This window comes from Triticum dicoccoides, chromosome 2B (genome assembly GCF_002162155.2).
Source record: "Triticum dicoccoides isolate Atlit2015 ecotype Zavitan chromosome 2B, WEW_v2.0, whole genome shotgun sequence".
Taxonomy (NCBI): domain Eukaryota; kingdom Viridiplantae; phylum Streptophyta; class Magnoliopsida; order Poales; family Poaceae; genus Triticum; species Triticum dicoccoides.
In genome coordinates, this window is record NC_041383.1 from 814,831,593 (window position 1) to 814,850,510 (window position 18,918).

The following is an 18,918-nucleotide window of genomic DNA, read 5'->3' on the forward strand; positions in this document are numbered from 1 at the left end:
CTCTTGCCTCTCTTCCTTTTCCTCATATCGAGACCTCCTCGATCAAACACTTCATCCACACAAAACATCAATAGAAAACTCGGTAAGATCCGTTAGTATAATAAAGCAAATCACCACTCTAAGTATTGTAGAAAACCAATTCATATTTTGTTTTTACATTGTTCCTACTGTAACATAACTTTTTCATGGCTTAATCCACTGTTATAAATTAAATGATTCATCAAAACAAGCAAACTATGCATCAAAAACAGAATCTGTCAAAAATAGAACAGTCTGTAGCAATCTGAACATTAACCAAACTTCTGATACCCCAACAAATCTACCAAAATTAGGGAAAATAAAGAAGTTTTACCGCAAGACAGTTCAAAAAGAATCAGGACAATTTGGCATCCCAGTAAAAACTGTAAAATCATGCACTACAGCCAAAGTTTCTGTCCTGCACCGCACAAACCAACAAGCATTGTAAACATCCTAAAGGCAAACCTTGGCACATTATTTTTATAATACAATGGAATTGTACAAGGGGATAATTATTTTTGATGAAAAGTTTCTGTAATCAAGATTCACAAAGTTTCCGTGAGCATGAACAAAGTTCAAGGCTAGCTCCCACTTCAACAATGCTTGTCTTTCTCACTTTCACTTTCCTTTTTGAAAAGTTTTGGGTTCCCCTCTTTATTTTTGTGTTTTTAGGCTAAATAAAAGCACTCAACAGAAATAAATGTCTCTCTAAAACTTCTGGGTTGTCTTCCTGGCAGCGCTTTCTTTAAAGCCATTAAGCTAGGCATATAGTGCTCAAGTAATGGATCCACCCGGATCCCAAGGTATATCAAAGCCAATTTTAATTAACAATGATTTTTAATTTAGTAGTGAGCACAAAGTAACATATATCATGCAACAACAAATTCTAACTCTCGGCATGTCATAAAAGAACAATTCATGCACACCAAGTAAAGGTCAATGCATAGTATAAGCAGTTTCTTGCAGTTCTATCATGTTGGAAACATAAAGAGGCGGAGATGTAGTTCCTCTCTCATAATAATTGCAAGTAGGAGCAGTAAGCACATGGATATTATATCTATCAAAATTATTCTGTGCAGCGGTAAAAGTCAACTCATCAATCTAATCCTTAATAAGCACAAACTTCTCCGATATAGTGTAGTTTGGAGGATTGAAAAAGATAATAGGACTATCATACGTGGGTGCAATAGCAACAATTTCATGTTTAACATAAGGAACTATAGCAAGTTCATCTCCATAAGCATAATTCATATTGGCATCTTGGCCACAAGCATAGCAAGCATCATCAAAAAGGGATATTTCAAGAGAATCCACATGATCATAACAATCATCATAGCAATCATCCTTCGGTAAGCATGAAGGGGAATTAAACAATGTATGAGTTTAAGAGTTACTATCATTAGAAGGTGGGCACGGGTAGCTAATCCACTCTTCCTCCTTTTGTTCTTCGCTCTCCTCGTCATCTTTTTCATCCAATGAGCTCACAGTTTCATCATTTTCTTCTTCCATAGATTCCTGCAAAATATTAGTCTCTTCTTGGGCAGCGGAGACTTTCTCAATAAATGCATCAATATTGTAATTGCATTCATAATTTTCATAGCAATATCTAAGTACAGAAAAAATTTCAGGTCTGTAAACTGAATCATCAAAATCGTCAAATGCTTTAAACATAGATTCAATCTCATATGCACCCATAAAAGCAACAAATTCTTCTATTTGTTCCACATCATAGTAGTCATAGATACCATTAGCATAAGAAGCCAAGGTTTTATTATCATTGAATTTGCATGAAAAGGAAAGGTGTGGAGCCTTCATCCTAGAGCAACAAGTATAATCATGTATCAAGCATAGTTGACGAGCATACCAACGTAACATATGAATTTGATCCCATAATAGTTTCCCTTTTTCTGTCAAGCGATAATCCCTAAAGTATTCACGTTGATCCAACGTGTCTCCCATAACAAAGTTGAATGGGGTTTTCTCAGGATTATCAAAGTAGTACATAATTTCTGTCACATAACGAGCATCGAGGGTTTTAGGAGGCTCCCCATCTCCATGAGTATCAAGTACACCTAATTTTTTTGGTATTTCATATTCCATATCCATAACTAAAGATAGAAAAAACTAAGAACAACAAATAAAAATTACTTAGTGATAAAACAAACAAGTACACACGAGAATATTCACCCCACGCTATGACTCCCCGGCAACGGCGCCAGAAAAAGGTCTTGATAACCCGCAAGTATACGAGATAGATGTAACCTCATTAGATAAGTAAGAGTGTCAAACCCAATGAGGAGCTAAAGGTAGAACAAATACTCTCTCAAGTCCTATCTGCCACTGATACGACTCTACGTACGCTTGACGTTCGCTTTACCTAGAACAAGTATGAAACTAGAGGTACTTTGTAGGTGTGATAGGATAGGTTTGCAAGATAATAAAGCACACGTAAATAAAAAGTAGTGGTTGTTTATATAAATAAACAATAAAGTAAATATAGCGAGTTTGGAAAAGTGGTGATAGGAGTTGTGGAATTGTCCCTAAGAAATTGACTACTTTACTAGACTGATAGCAAGTTTTATGAAGGAGAGGACACTGCTAGCATGTCATCCCTGCCTTGTAATTCTATGCACATATGATTGGAACTATTAGCAAGCATCCGCAACTACTAACGTTCATTAAGGTAAAACCCAACCATAGCATTAAGATATATTGGTCCCCCTTCAATCCCGTATGCATCAATTTCTATGCTAGGTTGAAGCTTCTGTCACTCTTCCCCTCCAATACATAGTCCTATCAACATACAACTAACCCTATGGTGTGATCCATGCACACGCTCATATGATGGGCACCAAAGGACATCAACATAAACACAAGAAAATTAAATCAATCATAACAATTCATCAACCACCAATAGGACAACGAAAATCTACTCAGACATCATAGGATGGCAACACATCATTGGATAATAATATGAAGCATAAAGCACCATGTTAAAGTAGAGGGTACAGCGGGTTACGGGAGAGTGGACCGCTGTAGATAGAGGGGGGAAGGTGATGGATATGTTGGTGAAGATGGCGGAGGTGTTGGTGAAGATCGCGGTGATGATGATGGCCCCCGGCGGCGTTCCGGTGCCACCGGAAGCAAGGGGGAGAGAGACCCCTTCTTCTTCTTCTTCTTCTTCCTTCACCTTCTCCCTAGATGGAGAAGGGTTTTCCCTCTGGTCCTTGGCTCCCATGGCTTGGGAGGGGCGAGAGCCCCTCCGAGATTGGATCTATCTCTCTGTCTCTCTCTGTTTCCGCGTTCCCTGATTCTGCCCCTTCACTGTTTTTTTATATGCAGAGATCCGTAACTCCGATTGGGGTGAATATTTCGCCCAGATCTTTATCATAAAATTAGCTTTCTTGCGGCAAAGGAAGAGCGTCAACCACCTTACGGGGGCCCCAGGAGAGTCCAGGGCACGCCTGCCTCCCTGGGGTGCGCCCCCTATATCCTCGCCCCCTCGGGCACCATCTCGCATTGATTTTACTTCACAAAAATCATAAATATTCCAAAATAATTCTCCATCCTTTTTTATCCCGTTTGGACTCTGTTTGATATGGGTTTCCTGTGAAACATACAACATGCAACAGACATGAACTGGCACTAGGCACTGGATCAATATGTTAGCCCCAAAAAATAGTATAAAAACTTGCCAGAAGTACATGAAAGTTGAAGAATATTGGCATGGAACAATGAAAAATTATAAATACGACGGAGACATATCAGACACCCTGTGTGCCCTCCGGACTCCGTTTTCTTGCGCGATACTTCTTTTAGTCGGTAAAAATTCAATATATAATCTCCTGGAGGTTTTGACTACCGTACCACAACAAAATCCTCTGCTTTTGTTTCGAGCTGTTTTTCTGACAGATCTAGATCACCATGACGTCTTCAAGCACCCCCAAGGACAAGTTTTTCAAGAAGGTCATCAACCCTTACCTCGCGGAGGTGCTGCAACACCCTCAAACCATTGAGATGCATGAGGGGGTGCTGCACATCCGCGATGTTGAGGGACTGAGGAGGACCAGAAGCGCGGAGACAAGACTTGAAACAATGGAGCAACAAGTTTTCAAGTGCCAAGGGATGGTGGAACGCGGACTCAACGCCAACCACATGATGATAGCGGAGTTCACAAACAACCATAAGGTGGATGCCAAGAACAATGGGGAGACCATCTTCAAGCTTCACGAGAAAATTGAGCACCTTCAAGCCCAGATCTATGACCTGCAAAACCAAAATTATGAGTATGAATATAGATTCAAGAGGATGAGTTTGGCTGCAGATTTGAGGACCCCGGAGACTCGATCATCCTTCTATGATGGTGAGCCTATGCCTTGGAAGATGGACGACAAGCCTACATCATCAACAACTCCATCATCACCACCTCCGAAGAAAGAGACATAAACACATGGGTTTGGGCACTCCCCTTGGCAACTTCCAAGCTTGGGGGAGGTGCCCCGGTATCGTATCACCATCACACTTCTATCTTTACAATTTTTCTTAGTTCAATCCTTTTGGTTATATCTTGATCTAGTAGAATAAAGTTTAGTATCATCTAGCTTTGAGTTTTGTTTCGATCTCTATCTATGTACGTAATCGAGTCCGTGAGCTATATATAATAAAGATTAGTTTTGAGTCGAAGGCTTTTGCTATCTTCATATGATCTTGAGGGAATAAAAGAAAGAATAAAAGGAAATAAAAAGATCATATTGATCTTATGGAGGGTAATGACTTCACATATAAAGAGTAGGATGAATAAAAGTTGCTGATACTTGACAAACTTAGTTTTGGTCATCATTGCAATTAATAGGAAGTAATAAAGAAAGAGAGGTTTTCACATATAAATATACTATCTTGGACATCTTTTATGATTGTGAGCACTCATTAAAATATGACATGCTAAAAAGTTGATGTTGGACAAGGAAGACAACATAATGGGTTATGTTTTCTCATATCCGAATAAAGTATATTGTCATTGATCATCCAACATGTTGAGCTTGCCTTTCCCCCTCATGCTAGCCAAATTCTTTGCACCAAGTAGAGATACTACTTGTGCTTCCAAACATCCCTAAACCTAGTTTTGCCATGAGAGTCACCATACCTACCTATGGATTGAGTAAGATCCTTCAAGTAAGTTGTCATCGGTGCAAGCAATAAAAATTGCTCTCTAAATATGTATGACTTATTAGTGTGAAGAAAATAAGCTTTATACGAGCTTGTGATATGGAAGAAATAAAAGCGACGGACTGCATAATAAAGGTCCCTATCACAAGTGGCAATATAAAGTGAAGTTCTTTTACATTAAGATTTTGTGCATCCAACCATAAAAGCGTATGACAACCTCTGCTTCCCTCTGTGAAGGGCCTATCTCTTATTTTTACCTTCTACCCTTATACAAGAGTCATGGTGATCTTCACCAGTCCTTTTTACACTTTATCCTTTGGCAAGCACTATGTGTTGGAAAGATCCTGATATTTATATCCAATTGGATGTGGGTTTTCATAAAGTATTAATTTTGGCATTACCCTTGATGTAAAAGGTTCGGAGGCGAAACTATAAGCCCCTATATTTCTCTGTGTCTGATTGAAACTTCATACCCATAAGTATCGCGTGAGTGTTAGCAATTGTGAAAGACTAAATGATAGTTGAGTATGTGGACTTGCTGAAAAGCTCTTATATTGACTCTTTCCGATGTATGATAAATAACAATTGCTTCAATGACTGAGATTATAGTTTGCTAGTTTTCAATGAAGTTTCTAATTCATACTTTACATTGTGAATAGATTGTTACTTAAGCATAAGAAATCATATGACAATATACATGTGGTCATTCCAAGAATGACCATGATGCCCTCATGTCCGTATTTTATTTTCTCGACACCTCTATCTCTAAACATGTGGACATATTTTTTGATATCGGCTTTCGCTTGAGGAAAAGTGAGGTCTAAGCTTGGGGGAGTTGATACGTCCATTTTGCTTCATGCCTTTATATCAATATTTATTGCATTATGGGCTGGTACTACACATTATGTCACAATACTTATGCATTTTCTCTCTTATTTTATAAGGTTTACATGAAGAGGGAGAATGCCGGTAGCTAGAATTTTGGGTTTGAAAGGAGCAAATATTAGAGACCTATTTTGCACAACTCCAAAAGTCCTGAAACTCCATGAAAGTTGGTTTTGGAATATATTAAAAATATTGGGCGTATAAAGCACCAGAGGGGGGCCACCCAGCAGCCACGAGGGTGGAGGGCGCGCCCTACCCCCCTAGGCACGCCCCCTGCCTCGTGGGCCACCAGGCAGGCCCCCGATGCCCATCTTCTACTATATGTTGTATTTGGCCATGGAAAAAATCATAAGGAAGCTTTCGGGACAAAGCGCCGCCGTCTCGAGGCGGAACCTGGGCTGAACCAATCTAGGGCTCCGGCGGAGCTGTTCTACCGGGGAAACATCCCTCCGAGAGGGGGAAATCGTCGCCATCGTCAACACCATCGATCCTCTCATCGAGAGGGGGTCAATTTCCATCAACATCTTCACCAGCACCTGTTGGGGAACGTTGCAGAAAATAAAAAATTTCCTACGGTTTCACCAAGATCAATCTAGGAGTTCATTTAGCAACGAGAGAGAGGAGTGCATCTACATACCTTTGTAGATCGAGCGGAAGCGTTCAAGAGAACAGGGTTGAGGGAGTCGTACTCATCGTGATCCAAATCACCGGAGATCCTAGCGCTGAACGGACGGCACCTCCGCGTTCAACACACGTACGGTCAGCGTGACGTCTCCTCCTTCTTGATCCAACAAGGGGGAAGGAGAGGTTGATGAAGATCCAGCAGCACGACGGCGTGGTGGTGGATGCAGCAGGGATCCCAGCAGGGCTTCGCCAAGCGTCTGCGGGAGGGAGAGGTGTAGCAATGGGGAAGGGAGGCGCCACGTGCAAGGGTGCGGCTGCCCTTCCTTCCCCCCCGTTTACATATAGGGTCCCCAGGGGGGGCGCCGGCCCTAGGAGATGGGATCTCCTGGGGGGGCGGCGGCCAAGGGGGGTGCCTTGCCCCCCAAGGCAAGTGGAGGCGCCCCCTCCCCTAGGGTTCCCAACCCTAGGCGCAGGAGGGTCCAAGGGGGGCGCACCAGCCCGCCAGCGGCTGGTTCCCCTCCCACTTCAGCCCATGGGGCCCTCGGATGGGTGGCCCCACCCGGTGGACCCCCGGGACCCTTCCGGTGGTCCTGGTACCGGTGACCCCCGAAACTTTCCCGATGGCCGAAACTCGACTTCCCATATATAATTCTTTACCTCCGGACCATTCTGGAACTCCTCGTGACGTCCAAGATCTCATCCGGGACTCTGAACAACTTTCGGTTTGCTGCATACCAATATCTCTACAACCCTGGCGTCACCGAACCTTAAGTGTATAGACCCTACGGGTTCGGGAGACACGTAGACATGACTGAGACGGCTCTCCGGTCAATAACCAATAGTAGGATCTGGATACCCATGTTGGCTCCTACATGCTCCTCGATGATCTCATCGGATGAACCACGATGTCGAGGATTCAAGCAACCCCGTATACAATTCCCTTTGCCAATCGGTATGCTACTTGCCCGAGATTCGATCATCGGTATCCCAATACCTCGTTCAATCTCGTTATCGGCAAGTCACTTTACTCGTACCCTAATGCATGATCCCGTGACCAGACACTTGGTCATTTTGAGCTCATTATGATGATGCATTACCGAGTGGGCCCAGAAATACCTCTCCGTCATACGGAGTGACAAATCCCAGTCTCGATCCGTGTCAACCCAACAGATACTTTTGGAGATACCCGTAGTATACCTTTATAGTCACCCAGTTACGTTGTGACGTTTGGTACGCCCAAAGCACTCCTACGGCATCCGGGATTTACACAATCTCATTGTCTAAGGAAAAGGTACTTGACATTGGAAAAGCTCTAGCAAACGAACTACACGATCTTATGCTATGCTTAGGATTGGGTCTTGTCCATCACATCATTCTCCTAATGATGTGATCCCATTATCAATGACATCCAATGTCCATAGTCAGGAAACCATGACTATCTGTTGATCAACGGGCTAGTCAACTAGAGGCTCACTAGGGACATATTGTGGTCTATGTATTCACACATGTATTACGATTTCTGGATAACACAATTATAGCATGAATAAAAGACAATTATCATGAACAAGGAAATATAATAATAATCATTTTATTATTGCCTCTAGGGCATATTTCCAACAGTATCCCACTTGCACTAGAGTCAATAATCTAGTTACATTGTGATGAATCGAACACCCATAGAGTTCTGGTGTTGATCATGTTTTTCTCGCGGAAGAGGTTTAGTCAACGGATCTGCAACATTCAGATCCGTATGTACTTTGCAAATATCTATGTCTCCATCTTGAACATTTTCACGGATGGAGTTGAAACGACGCTTGATGTGCCTGGTCTTCTTGTGAAACCTGGGCTCCTTGGCAAGGGCAATAGCTGCAGTGTTGTCACAGAAGAGAGTGATCGGCCCCGACGCATTGGGTATGACTCCTAGGTCGGTGATGAACTCCTTCATCCATATTGCTTCATGCGCTGCCTCCGAGGCTGCCATGTACTCCGCTTCACATGTAGATCCCTCCATGACGCTCTTCTTGCAACTGCACCAGCTTACTGCTCCATGATTCAACATATACATGTATCCGGTTTGTGACTTAGAGTCATCCAGATCTATGTCGAAGCTAGCATCGACGTAACCCTTTATGACGAGCTCTTCGTCACCTCCATAAACGAGAAACATGTCCTTTGTCCTTTTCAGGTACTTCAGGATATTCTTGACCGCTGTCCAGTGTTCCTTGCCGGGATTACTTGGGTACCTTCCTACCAAACTTACGGCAAGGTTTACATCAGGTCTGGTACACAGCATGGCATACATAATAGATCCTATGGCTGAGGCATAGGGGATGACACTCATCTCTTCTTTATCTTCTGTCGTGGTCGGGCATTGAGCCGAGCTCAATCTCACACCTTGCAATACAGGTAAGAACCCTTTCTTGGACTGATCCATATTGAACTTCTTCAATATCTTGTCAAGGTATGTGCTTTGTGAAAGACCTATGAGGTGTCTCGATCTATCCCTATAGATCTTGATGCCTAATATGTAAGTAGCTTCTCCAAGGTCCTTCATTGAAAAACACTTATTCAAGTAGGCCTTAATGCTGTCCAAGAGTTCTATATCATTTCCCATCAAAAGTATGTCATCTACATACAATATGAGAAATGCTACAGCGCTCCCACTCACGTTCTTGTAAACGCAGGCTTCTCCATAAGTCTGCATAAACGCTTTGATCATCTCATCAAAGCGAATGTTCCAACTCCAAGATGCTTGCACCAGTCCATAAATGGATCGCTGGAGCTTGCATACCTTGTTACCATTCTTAGGGTCGACAAAACCTTCCGTCTGCATCATATATAATTCTTCCTTAAGATAGCCGTTAAGGAATGCCGTTTTGACGTCCATCTGCCATATCTCATAATCATAGTATGCGGCAATCGCTAACATGATTCGGACGGACTTCAGCTTCGCTACGGGAGAGAAAGTCTCATCATAATCAACCCCTTGAACTTGCCGATAACCCTTAGCGACAAGTAGAGCTTTATAGATGGTAATATTACCATGCACGTCTGTCTTCTTCTTAAAGATCCATTTGTTTTCTATCGCTCGTCGATCATCGGGCAAGTCTGTCAAAGTCCATACTTTGTTTTCATACATGGATTCTATCTCGGATTGCATGGCTTCAAGCCATTTGTTGGAATCTGGGACCGCCATCGCTTCTTCATAGTTCGAAGGTTCACCGTTGTCTAACAACATGATTTCCAGGACAGGGTTGCCATACCACTCTGGCGTGGAACGTGTCCTTGTAGACCTACGAAGTTCAGTAGCAACTTGATCCGAAGTACCTTGATTATCATCATTAATTTCCTCTCCAGTTGGTGTAGGCACCATAGGAACATTTTCCTGAGCTGCACTACTTTCCGGTTCAATAGGTAGTACTTCATCGAGTTCTACTTTCCTCCCACTTACTCCTTTCGAGAGAAACCCTTTTTCCAGAAAGGATCCGTTCTTGACAACAAAGATCTTGCCTTCAGATCTAAGGTAGAAGGTATACCCAATGGTTTCCTTAGGGTATCCTATGAAGACGCATTTTTCCGACTTGGGTTCGAGCTTTTCAGGTTGAAGTTTCTTGACATAAGCATCGCATCCCCAAACTTTTAGAAACGACAGCTTAGGTTTCTTCCCAAACCATAATTCATATGGTGTCGTCTCAACGGATTTAGACGGAGCCCTATTTAAAGTGAATGTAGCTCTCTCTAGTGCGTATCCCCAAAATGATAGCGGTAAATCGGTAAGAGACATCATAGATCGCACCATATCCAATAGAGTGTGATTACGACGTTCAGACACACTGTTACGCTGAGGTGTTCCAGGCGGCGTGAGTTGTGAAACGATTCCACATTTCCTTAAGTGCGTACCAAATTCGTGACTTAAATATTCTCCTCCACGATCTGATCGTAGGAATTTTATCTTTCGGTCACGTTGATTCTCTACCTCATTCTGAAATTCCTTGAACTTTTCAAAGGTCTCAGACTTGTGTTTCATCAAGTAGACATACCCATATCTACCCAAGTCGTCAGTGAGAGTGAGAACATAATGATATCCTCTACGAGCCTCAATGCTAATTGGACCGCACACATCAGTATGTATGATTTCGAATAAGTTGGTTGCTCGCTCCATTGTTCCAGAGAACGGAGTCTTGGTCATTTTGCCCATGAGGCATGGTTCGCATGTGTCAAACGATTCATAATCGAGAGACTCTAAAAGTCCATCAGCATGGAGCTTCTTCATGCGCTTGACACCAATGTGACCAAGGCGGTAGTGCCACAAGTATGTGGGACTATCATCATCAACTTTACATCTTTTGGTATTCACACTATGAATATGTGTAACATCATGTTCGAGATTCATTAAGAATAAACCATTGACCATCGGGGCATGACCATAAAACATATCTCTCGTATAAATAGAACAACCATTATTCTCGGATTTAAATGAGTAGCCATCTCGTATTAAATGAGATCCAGATACAATGTTCATGCTCAAACTTGGCACTAAATAACAATTATTGAGGTTTAAAACTAATCCCGTAGGTAAATGTAGAGGTAGCGTGCCGACGGTGACCACATCGACCTTGGAACCATTCCCGACGTGCATCGTCACCTTGTCCTTCGCCAGTCTCCGCTTATTCCGCAGCTCCTGCTTTGAGTTACAAATATGAGCAACGACACCGGCATCAAATACCCAAGAGCTACTACGAGCACTGGTAAGGTACACATCAATTACATATATATCACATATACCTTTAGTGTTGCCGGCCTTCTTGTCCGCTAAGTATTTAGGGCAGTTCCGCTTCCAGTGACCCTTCCCTTTGCAATAAAAGCACTCAGTCTCAGGCTTGGGTCCATTCTTTGAGTTCTTCCCAGTAACTGGCTTACCGGGCGCGGCAACATCCTTGCCGCCCTTCTTGAAGTTCTTCTTAGCCTTGCCTTTCTTGAACTTGGTGGTTTTATTGACCATCAACACTTGATGTTCCTTTTTGATTTCTACCTCTGCTGACTTCAGCATTGAAAATACTTCAGGAATAGTTTTCACCATCCCCTGCATATTGTAGTTCATCACAAAGCTCTTGTAGCTCGGTGGGAGCGACTGAAGGATTCTGTCAATGACCGCCTCGTCCGGGAGGTTAATGTCCAGCTGGGACAGGCGGTTGTGCAACCCAGACATTTTGAGTATGTGCTCACTGACAGAACTATTTTCCTCCATCTTACAACTATAGAATTTGTCGGAGACTTCATATCTCTCGACCCGGGCGTGAGCTTGGAAAACCATTTTCAGCTCCTCGAACATCTCATATGCTCCGTGTTGCTCAAAATGCTTTTGGAGCCCCGGTTCTAAGCTGTAAAGCATGCCGCACTGAACGAGGGAGTAATCATCAGCACGTGACTGCCAAGCGTTCATAACGTCTTGGTTCTCTGGGATGGGTGCTTCACCTAGTGGTCCTTCTAGGACATATGCTTTCTTGGCAGCTATGAGGATGATCCTCAGGTTCCGGACCCAGTCCGTATAGTTGCTGCCATCATCTTTCAGCTTGGTTTTCTCTAGGAACGCCTTGAAGTTCATGTTGACATGAGCGTTGGCCATTTGATCTACAAGAAATTTTTTCAAAGATTTTAGACTAAGTTCATGATAATTAAGTTCATCTAATCAAATTATTCAATGAACTCCCACTCAGATTAGACATCCCTCTAGTCATCTAAGTGTTACATGATCCGAGTCGACTAGGCCGTGTCCGATCATCACGTGAGACAGACTAGTCATCATCGGTGAACATCTCCATGTTGACCGTATCTTTCATACGACTCATGTTCGACCTTTCGGTCTCTTGTGTTCCGAGGCCATGTCTGTACATGTTAGGCTCGTCAAGTTAACCTAAGTGTTTTGCATGTGTAAATATGTCTTACACCCGTTGTATGTGAACGTTAGAATCTATCACACCCGGTCATCACGTGGTTCTTCGAAACAACGAACTGTCACAACAACGCACGGTTAGGGGGAACACTTTCTTGAAATTATTATGAGGGATCATCTTATTTACTACCGTCGTTCTAAGTAAACAAGATGCAAAAACATGATAAACATCACATGCAATCAAATAGTAGTGACATGATACGGCCAATATCATATAGCTCCTTTGATCTCCATCTTCGGGGCTCCATGATCATCTTCGTCACCGGCATGACACCATGATCTCCATCATCATGATCTCCATCATCGTGTCTCCATGAAGTTGCTCGCCAACTATTACTTCTAATACTATAGCTAACGGTTTAGCAATAAAGTAAAGTAATTACATGGCGTTAAATCATTGACACGCAGGTCATACAATAATTAAGAGAACTCCTATGGCTCCTGGCGGTTGTCATACTCATCGAGATGCAAGTCGTGATTCCTATTACAAGAACATGATCTCATACATCACAATATATCATTCATCATTCATCACAACTTTTGGCCATATCACATCACAAAGCAATTGCTGCAAAAACAAATTAGACGTCCTCTAATTATTGTTGCATCTTTTACGTGGCTGCAATAGGGTTCTAGCAAGAACGTTTTCTTACCTACGAAAAAGCCACAACGTGATTTGTCAACTTCTATTTACCCTTCATAAGGACCCTTTTCATCGAATCCGCTCCAACTAAAGTGGGAGAGACAGACACCCGCTAGCCACCTTATGCAACTAGTGCATGTTAGTCGGTGGAACCTGTCTCACGTAAGCGTACGTGTAAGGTCAGTCCGGGCCACTTCATCCCACAATACCGCTGAAGCAAAATAAGACTAGTAGTGGCAAGAAAGTTGACAACATCTACGCCCACAAAAGATTTGTGTTCTACTCGTGCAAAGAGAACTACGCATAGACCTAGCTCATGATGCCACTGTTGGGGAACGTTGCAGAAAATAAAAAAATTCCTACGGTTTCACCAAGATCAATCTAGGAGTTCATCTAGCAACGAGAGAGAGGAGTGCATCTACATACCCTTGTAGCTCGAGCGGAAGCGTTCAAGGGAACGGGGTTGAGGGAGTCGTACTCGTCGTGATCCAAATCACTGGAGATCCTAGCGCCGAACGGACGGCACCTGCGCGTTCAACACACGTATGGTCAGCGTGACATCTCCTCCTTCTTGATCCAGCAAGGGGGAAGGAGAGGTTGATGAAGATCCAACAGCACGATGGCGTGGTCGTGGATGCAGCAGGGATCCCGGCAGGGCTTCGCCAAGCGTCTGCGGGAGGGAGAGGTGTAGCAAGGGGGAAGGGAGGCGCCAAGTGCAAGGGTGCGGCTGCCCTCCCTCCCCCCTCTATATATAGGGTCCCCAGGGGGGCGCCAGCCCTAGGAGATGGGATCTCCTAGGGGGGCGGCGACCAAGGGGGGTGCCTTGCCCTCCAAGGCAAGTGGAGGCGCCCCCTCCCCTAGGGTTCCCAACCCTAGGCGCAGGGGGGGCCAAGGGGGGGCAAGGGGGGGTAGCGCACCAGCCCACCAGGGGCTGGTCCCCCTCCCACTTCAGCCCATGGGGCCCTCCGGGATGGGTGGGCCCACCCGGTGGACCCCCGGGACCCTTCCGGTGGTCCCGGTACAATACCGTGACCACCAAAACTTTCTCGATGGCCGAAACTCGACTTCCCATATATAATTCTTTACCTCCAGACCATTCCAGAACTCCTCGTGACATCCGAGATCTCATCAGGGACTCTGAACAACTTTCAGTTTGCTGCATACTAATATCTCTACAACCCTGGCGTCACCGAACCTTAAGTGTGTAGACCCTACGGGTTCGGGAGACACGTAGACATGACTGAGACGGCTCTCTGGTCAATAACCAACAGCGGGATCTGGATACCCATGTTGGCTCCTACATGCTCCTTGATGATCTCATTGGATGAACCACGATGTCGAGGATTCAAGCAACCCCGTATACAATTCCCTTTGTCAATCGGTATGTTACTTGCCCGAGATTCGATCATCGGTATCCCAATACCTCGTTCAATCTCATTACCGGCAAGTCACTTTACTCATACCGTAATGCATGATCCTGTGACCAGACACTTGGTCACTTTTAGCTCATTATGATGATGCATTACCGAGTGGGCCCAGAGATACCTCTCCGTCATACGGAGTGACAAATCCCAGTGTCGATCCGTGTCAACCCAACAGATACTTTCGAAGATACCCGTAGTATACCTTTATAGTCACCCAGTTACGTTGTGACGTTTGGTACACCCATTGCACTCCTACGGCATCCGGGAGTTACACGATCTCATGGTCTAAGGGAAAGATACTTGACATTGGAAAAGCTCTAGCAAACGAACTACACGATCTTGTGCTATGCTTAGGATTGGGTCTTGTCCATCACATCATTCTCCTAATGATGTGATACTGTTATCAATGACATCCAATGTCCATAGTCAGGAAACCATGACTATTTGTTGATCAACGGGCTAGTCAACTAGAGGCTCACTAGGGACATATTGTGGTCTATGTATTCACACATGTATTACCATTTCCGGATAACACAATTATAGCATGAATAAAAGACAATTATCATGAACAAGGAAATATAATAATAATCCTTTTATTATTGCCTCTAGGGCATATTTCCAACAACACCATCTCCTCTCAAACCCTAGTCATCTCTTGTATCCGATCTTTGTCTCAAAACCTCAGATTGGTACCTGTGGGTTGCTAGTAGTGTTGATTACTCCTTGTAGTTGATGCTAGTTGGTGTATTCGGTGGAAGATCATATGTTCAGATCCTTTATGCATATTAATACCCCTCTGGTTATGAACATGAATATGATTTTTCAGTAGTTACGTTTGTTCCTGAGGCCATGGGAGAAGTCTTGTTATAAGTAATAATGTGAATTTTGTATTCGTTCGATATTTTGATGAGATGTATGTTGTCATTCCTCTAGTGGTGTTATGTGAACGTCGACTACATGACACTTCACCATTGTTTGGGCCTAGGGGAAGGCATTGGGAAGTAATAAGTAGATGATGGGTTGCTAGAGTTATAGAAGCTTAAACCCTAGTTTATGCGTTGCTTCGTAAGGGGTTGATTTGGATCCATATGTTTCATGCTATGGTTAGTTTTACCTTAATTCCTCTTTCGTAGTTGTGGATGCTTGCGAGAGGGGTTAATCATAAGTGGGATGCTTGTCCAAGGAAGGGCAGTACTCAAGCACCGGTTCACCCACATATCAAATTATCAAAGTAACGAACGCGAATCATATGAGCATGATGAAAACTAGCTTGACGATAATTCCCATGTGTCCTCGGGAGCGCTTTGCTTTATATAAGAGTTTGTCCAGGCTTGTCCTTTGCTACAAAAAGGATTGGGCCACCTTGCTGCACCTTGTTTACTCTTGTTACTTCTTACCCGTTACGAATTACCTTATCACAAAACTATCTGTTACCGATAATTTCAGTGCTTGCAAAGAATACCTTACTGAAAACCGCTTGTCATTTCCTTCTACTCCTTGTTGGATTTGACACTCTTACTTATTGAAAGGACTACGATAGATCCCCTACACTTGTGGGTCATCAGCCATGTCTTTTGATTGTTGTCAATATCGCTTCATCCAACCAAGTATCGATCAAAGAAAGGAAGTTAATCCACAAGGCCATGTGACGGTGTGTCAGATTGGTGGTAACTCATCACATCGTCACACGACCAATGGGACGGGACGAGGACCCTGACGGTATGAAATACCGTCAGATCCGTCGGTAGGGGTGCAGGCGCAGTTGGAAGTCTTAGATCTAAGAACGCACAAGGGTTTTTACCTAGTTTCAGGCCTCCGGAGAGTAATGCCTACATCATGTTTGTTTTGATTATTCATGGTGGAGGGATACCTCGTGCGAGGGGTTAAAATGGTGTATGATAATGCTACTGAGAGTTTCCATCTGAGAATAGATGCTCATGGAGGTCCCTTGGACTCCCCTTATATAGACGGTGGAGTCCTAGGGTTTACAGAGAGGTTTGCAAGATACTACTAACATGACATGCGGTGGGGCCCATAGAGGAGAAAGCTAGTCAAAGCACCTAAAAAAGGAAGGCATACTGGCAGCGAAAGTCAAATGCATCTCCTCCTCGCTATGGTTGACGTGGCAAAGTGGTGTGTCCAATATGCAATGAAACAATGAAAGTTGGTGACAAAAGAACGACAATTGGTGCGGACAACGTGGAGTGGCATGAACCTAATTATTTTTGCGAGCGTTAGTCATAGACCGAAATAAGCAAGTTTAAGTGGTAGAATTCGAATATGCAACTTCGGCAGTGGCACATACCGACCTTTTCCAATTTTTAAATGTGCCATTTTTTAATGGTACACACATTTTAAAAATTTCCCGAACTAATATATTACGCCGCATGATTTTTTTTTCAAATGCACAATTAACTGTTTTATAATTTAAATTCAAAGTTATTCATAAAAATAATAGACGTGAGTACAAAATTTAGAGGATTTCTGAAATATACAAAAACGAAAATATAAAACAAAAATGAAAATGAAAATATATAAAAATCATACTACTAGATGGATGTATGTCTCCTCCTCAAAAAAAAAGATGGATGTCTGTCTCGCCATAAGTGAGACATACAAGCTCCACAACAGGAGCACTTCTGTCACACACGTTTATGTAAAAACAAACTTATATCACGCACACTGCATCAAGAAAACAAAGATTTGCAAAGGTGTGCCCTACTAGCCCAACCCATTGTAGTCAGGCAGTGATCGAGCACCATTGATCCAGATTACTGTAACAAACTGGTTTATCGCAGTGGACTGACAGTGTAGTTAACCGGTTAGTACTTGTGCATTTTCTACAAAATTTGAACATCTTTTAAAACACGGACATATTTGTAAGAGGATTTGTTTAATACCAACAATTGTTTTGAATTTTATAAACAAATTATGAAATCATGAACGAATTTTTAATTCCCAAATAATTTTGAATTTGTGAAAATTATTAAAAAAAGAGCATTTTCTAAAATTGGACCCAATTTTGGACACCAAATGAACATATAGAATTTTTGAATTTTCTTCTTTGTGAACAAATTTTGAAAATGGAAAGAAATATGAAAACTCCCAATAATATTTGACAACACAAACACTTTTCAAACTTGGTATTACTTTTGAATATTCCCAAACATTCTTTAAAGGAAGCTTTTCTAAAAGGAAAAAAATGAAAGAAAAGGAAAGCCGGTAAAATGACAATGCAGGAAAAAGGGAAAACAGTAACAACCAAACTAGAACCTTCGGGAAGCTTCCCGAAATCAGAGAATAAATATTCGATATGGTGAACAATATTGAGAACCACCAGTTTTTGGGCGCCCCTATATCTCGCTTAAGGCAAAACGTAGAGCAGCCTCGCCTAGGTGAGCGCGAAGCTGGGTCGGCTCAGTGCTCTGGAGGCTGCACGCCCCATCTTTATAATTTCTATCTATATTTAATTTCTATATATATATATATATATATATATATATATATATATATATATATTACAAAAACACTAGACATAAATCATCTAGAAATTTTCTAATCAAGCATTTGAAAAATGTTAAATGTTTATCAAAAAATACTTCTCACGTATTCCAAAAATGTATACAAAAACAAATATAACATGTATGAAAAATTCGACTATGTATTTCAAAATATTAATCAAGCATTTAAAAAATAATAATGAAGTATTCTAAAAATGTCATTAAATCATTTTCAAAATGGTAAATCTGTATAGGAAATTGTTTCTCATGTATAATAAAATATCTAAAATGTCTATAAAAATGCTAATCAAGTATTTAAAAAATATGAATCAAGAATTTCAAAAATAATGTGTATACAAAAAATGCATCTCGTGTACACAAATATGTATACCAAAAGGATACAATTTGCATGTAAAAATGTTGATCATGTGTTTAGAAATTGTTAAATATGTATAAATAAATGTTCCTGATGTATACAAAAAAAGGTACAACATATATTGTATAAAAGTAGACATAAAAATATATATTCAAAAATTACTTTTGTATTTTAAAATGTTAAACATGTATATAAAATGTTCTTAATGTTTTAGAAATATGACATTGTGTTTGAAAAAATGTGTACTGCCATTAAATCAGTGGAAAAGAATGTAAATAGTGAAAAGGAAAAAGGAAAAAAAAAAAGAAATACAAAGAAAACCAAAAAAA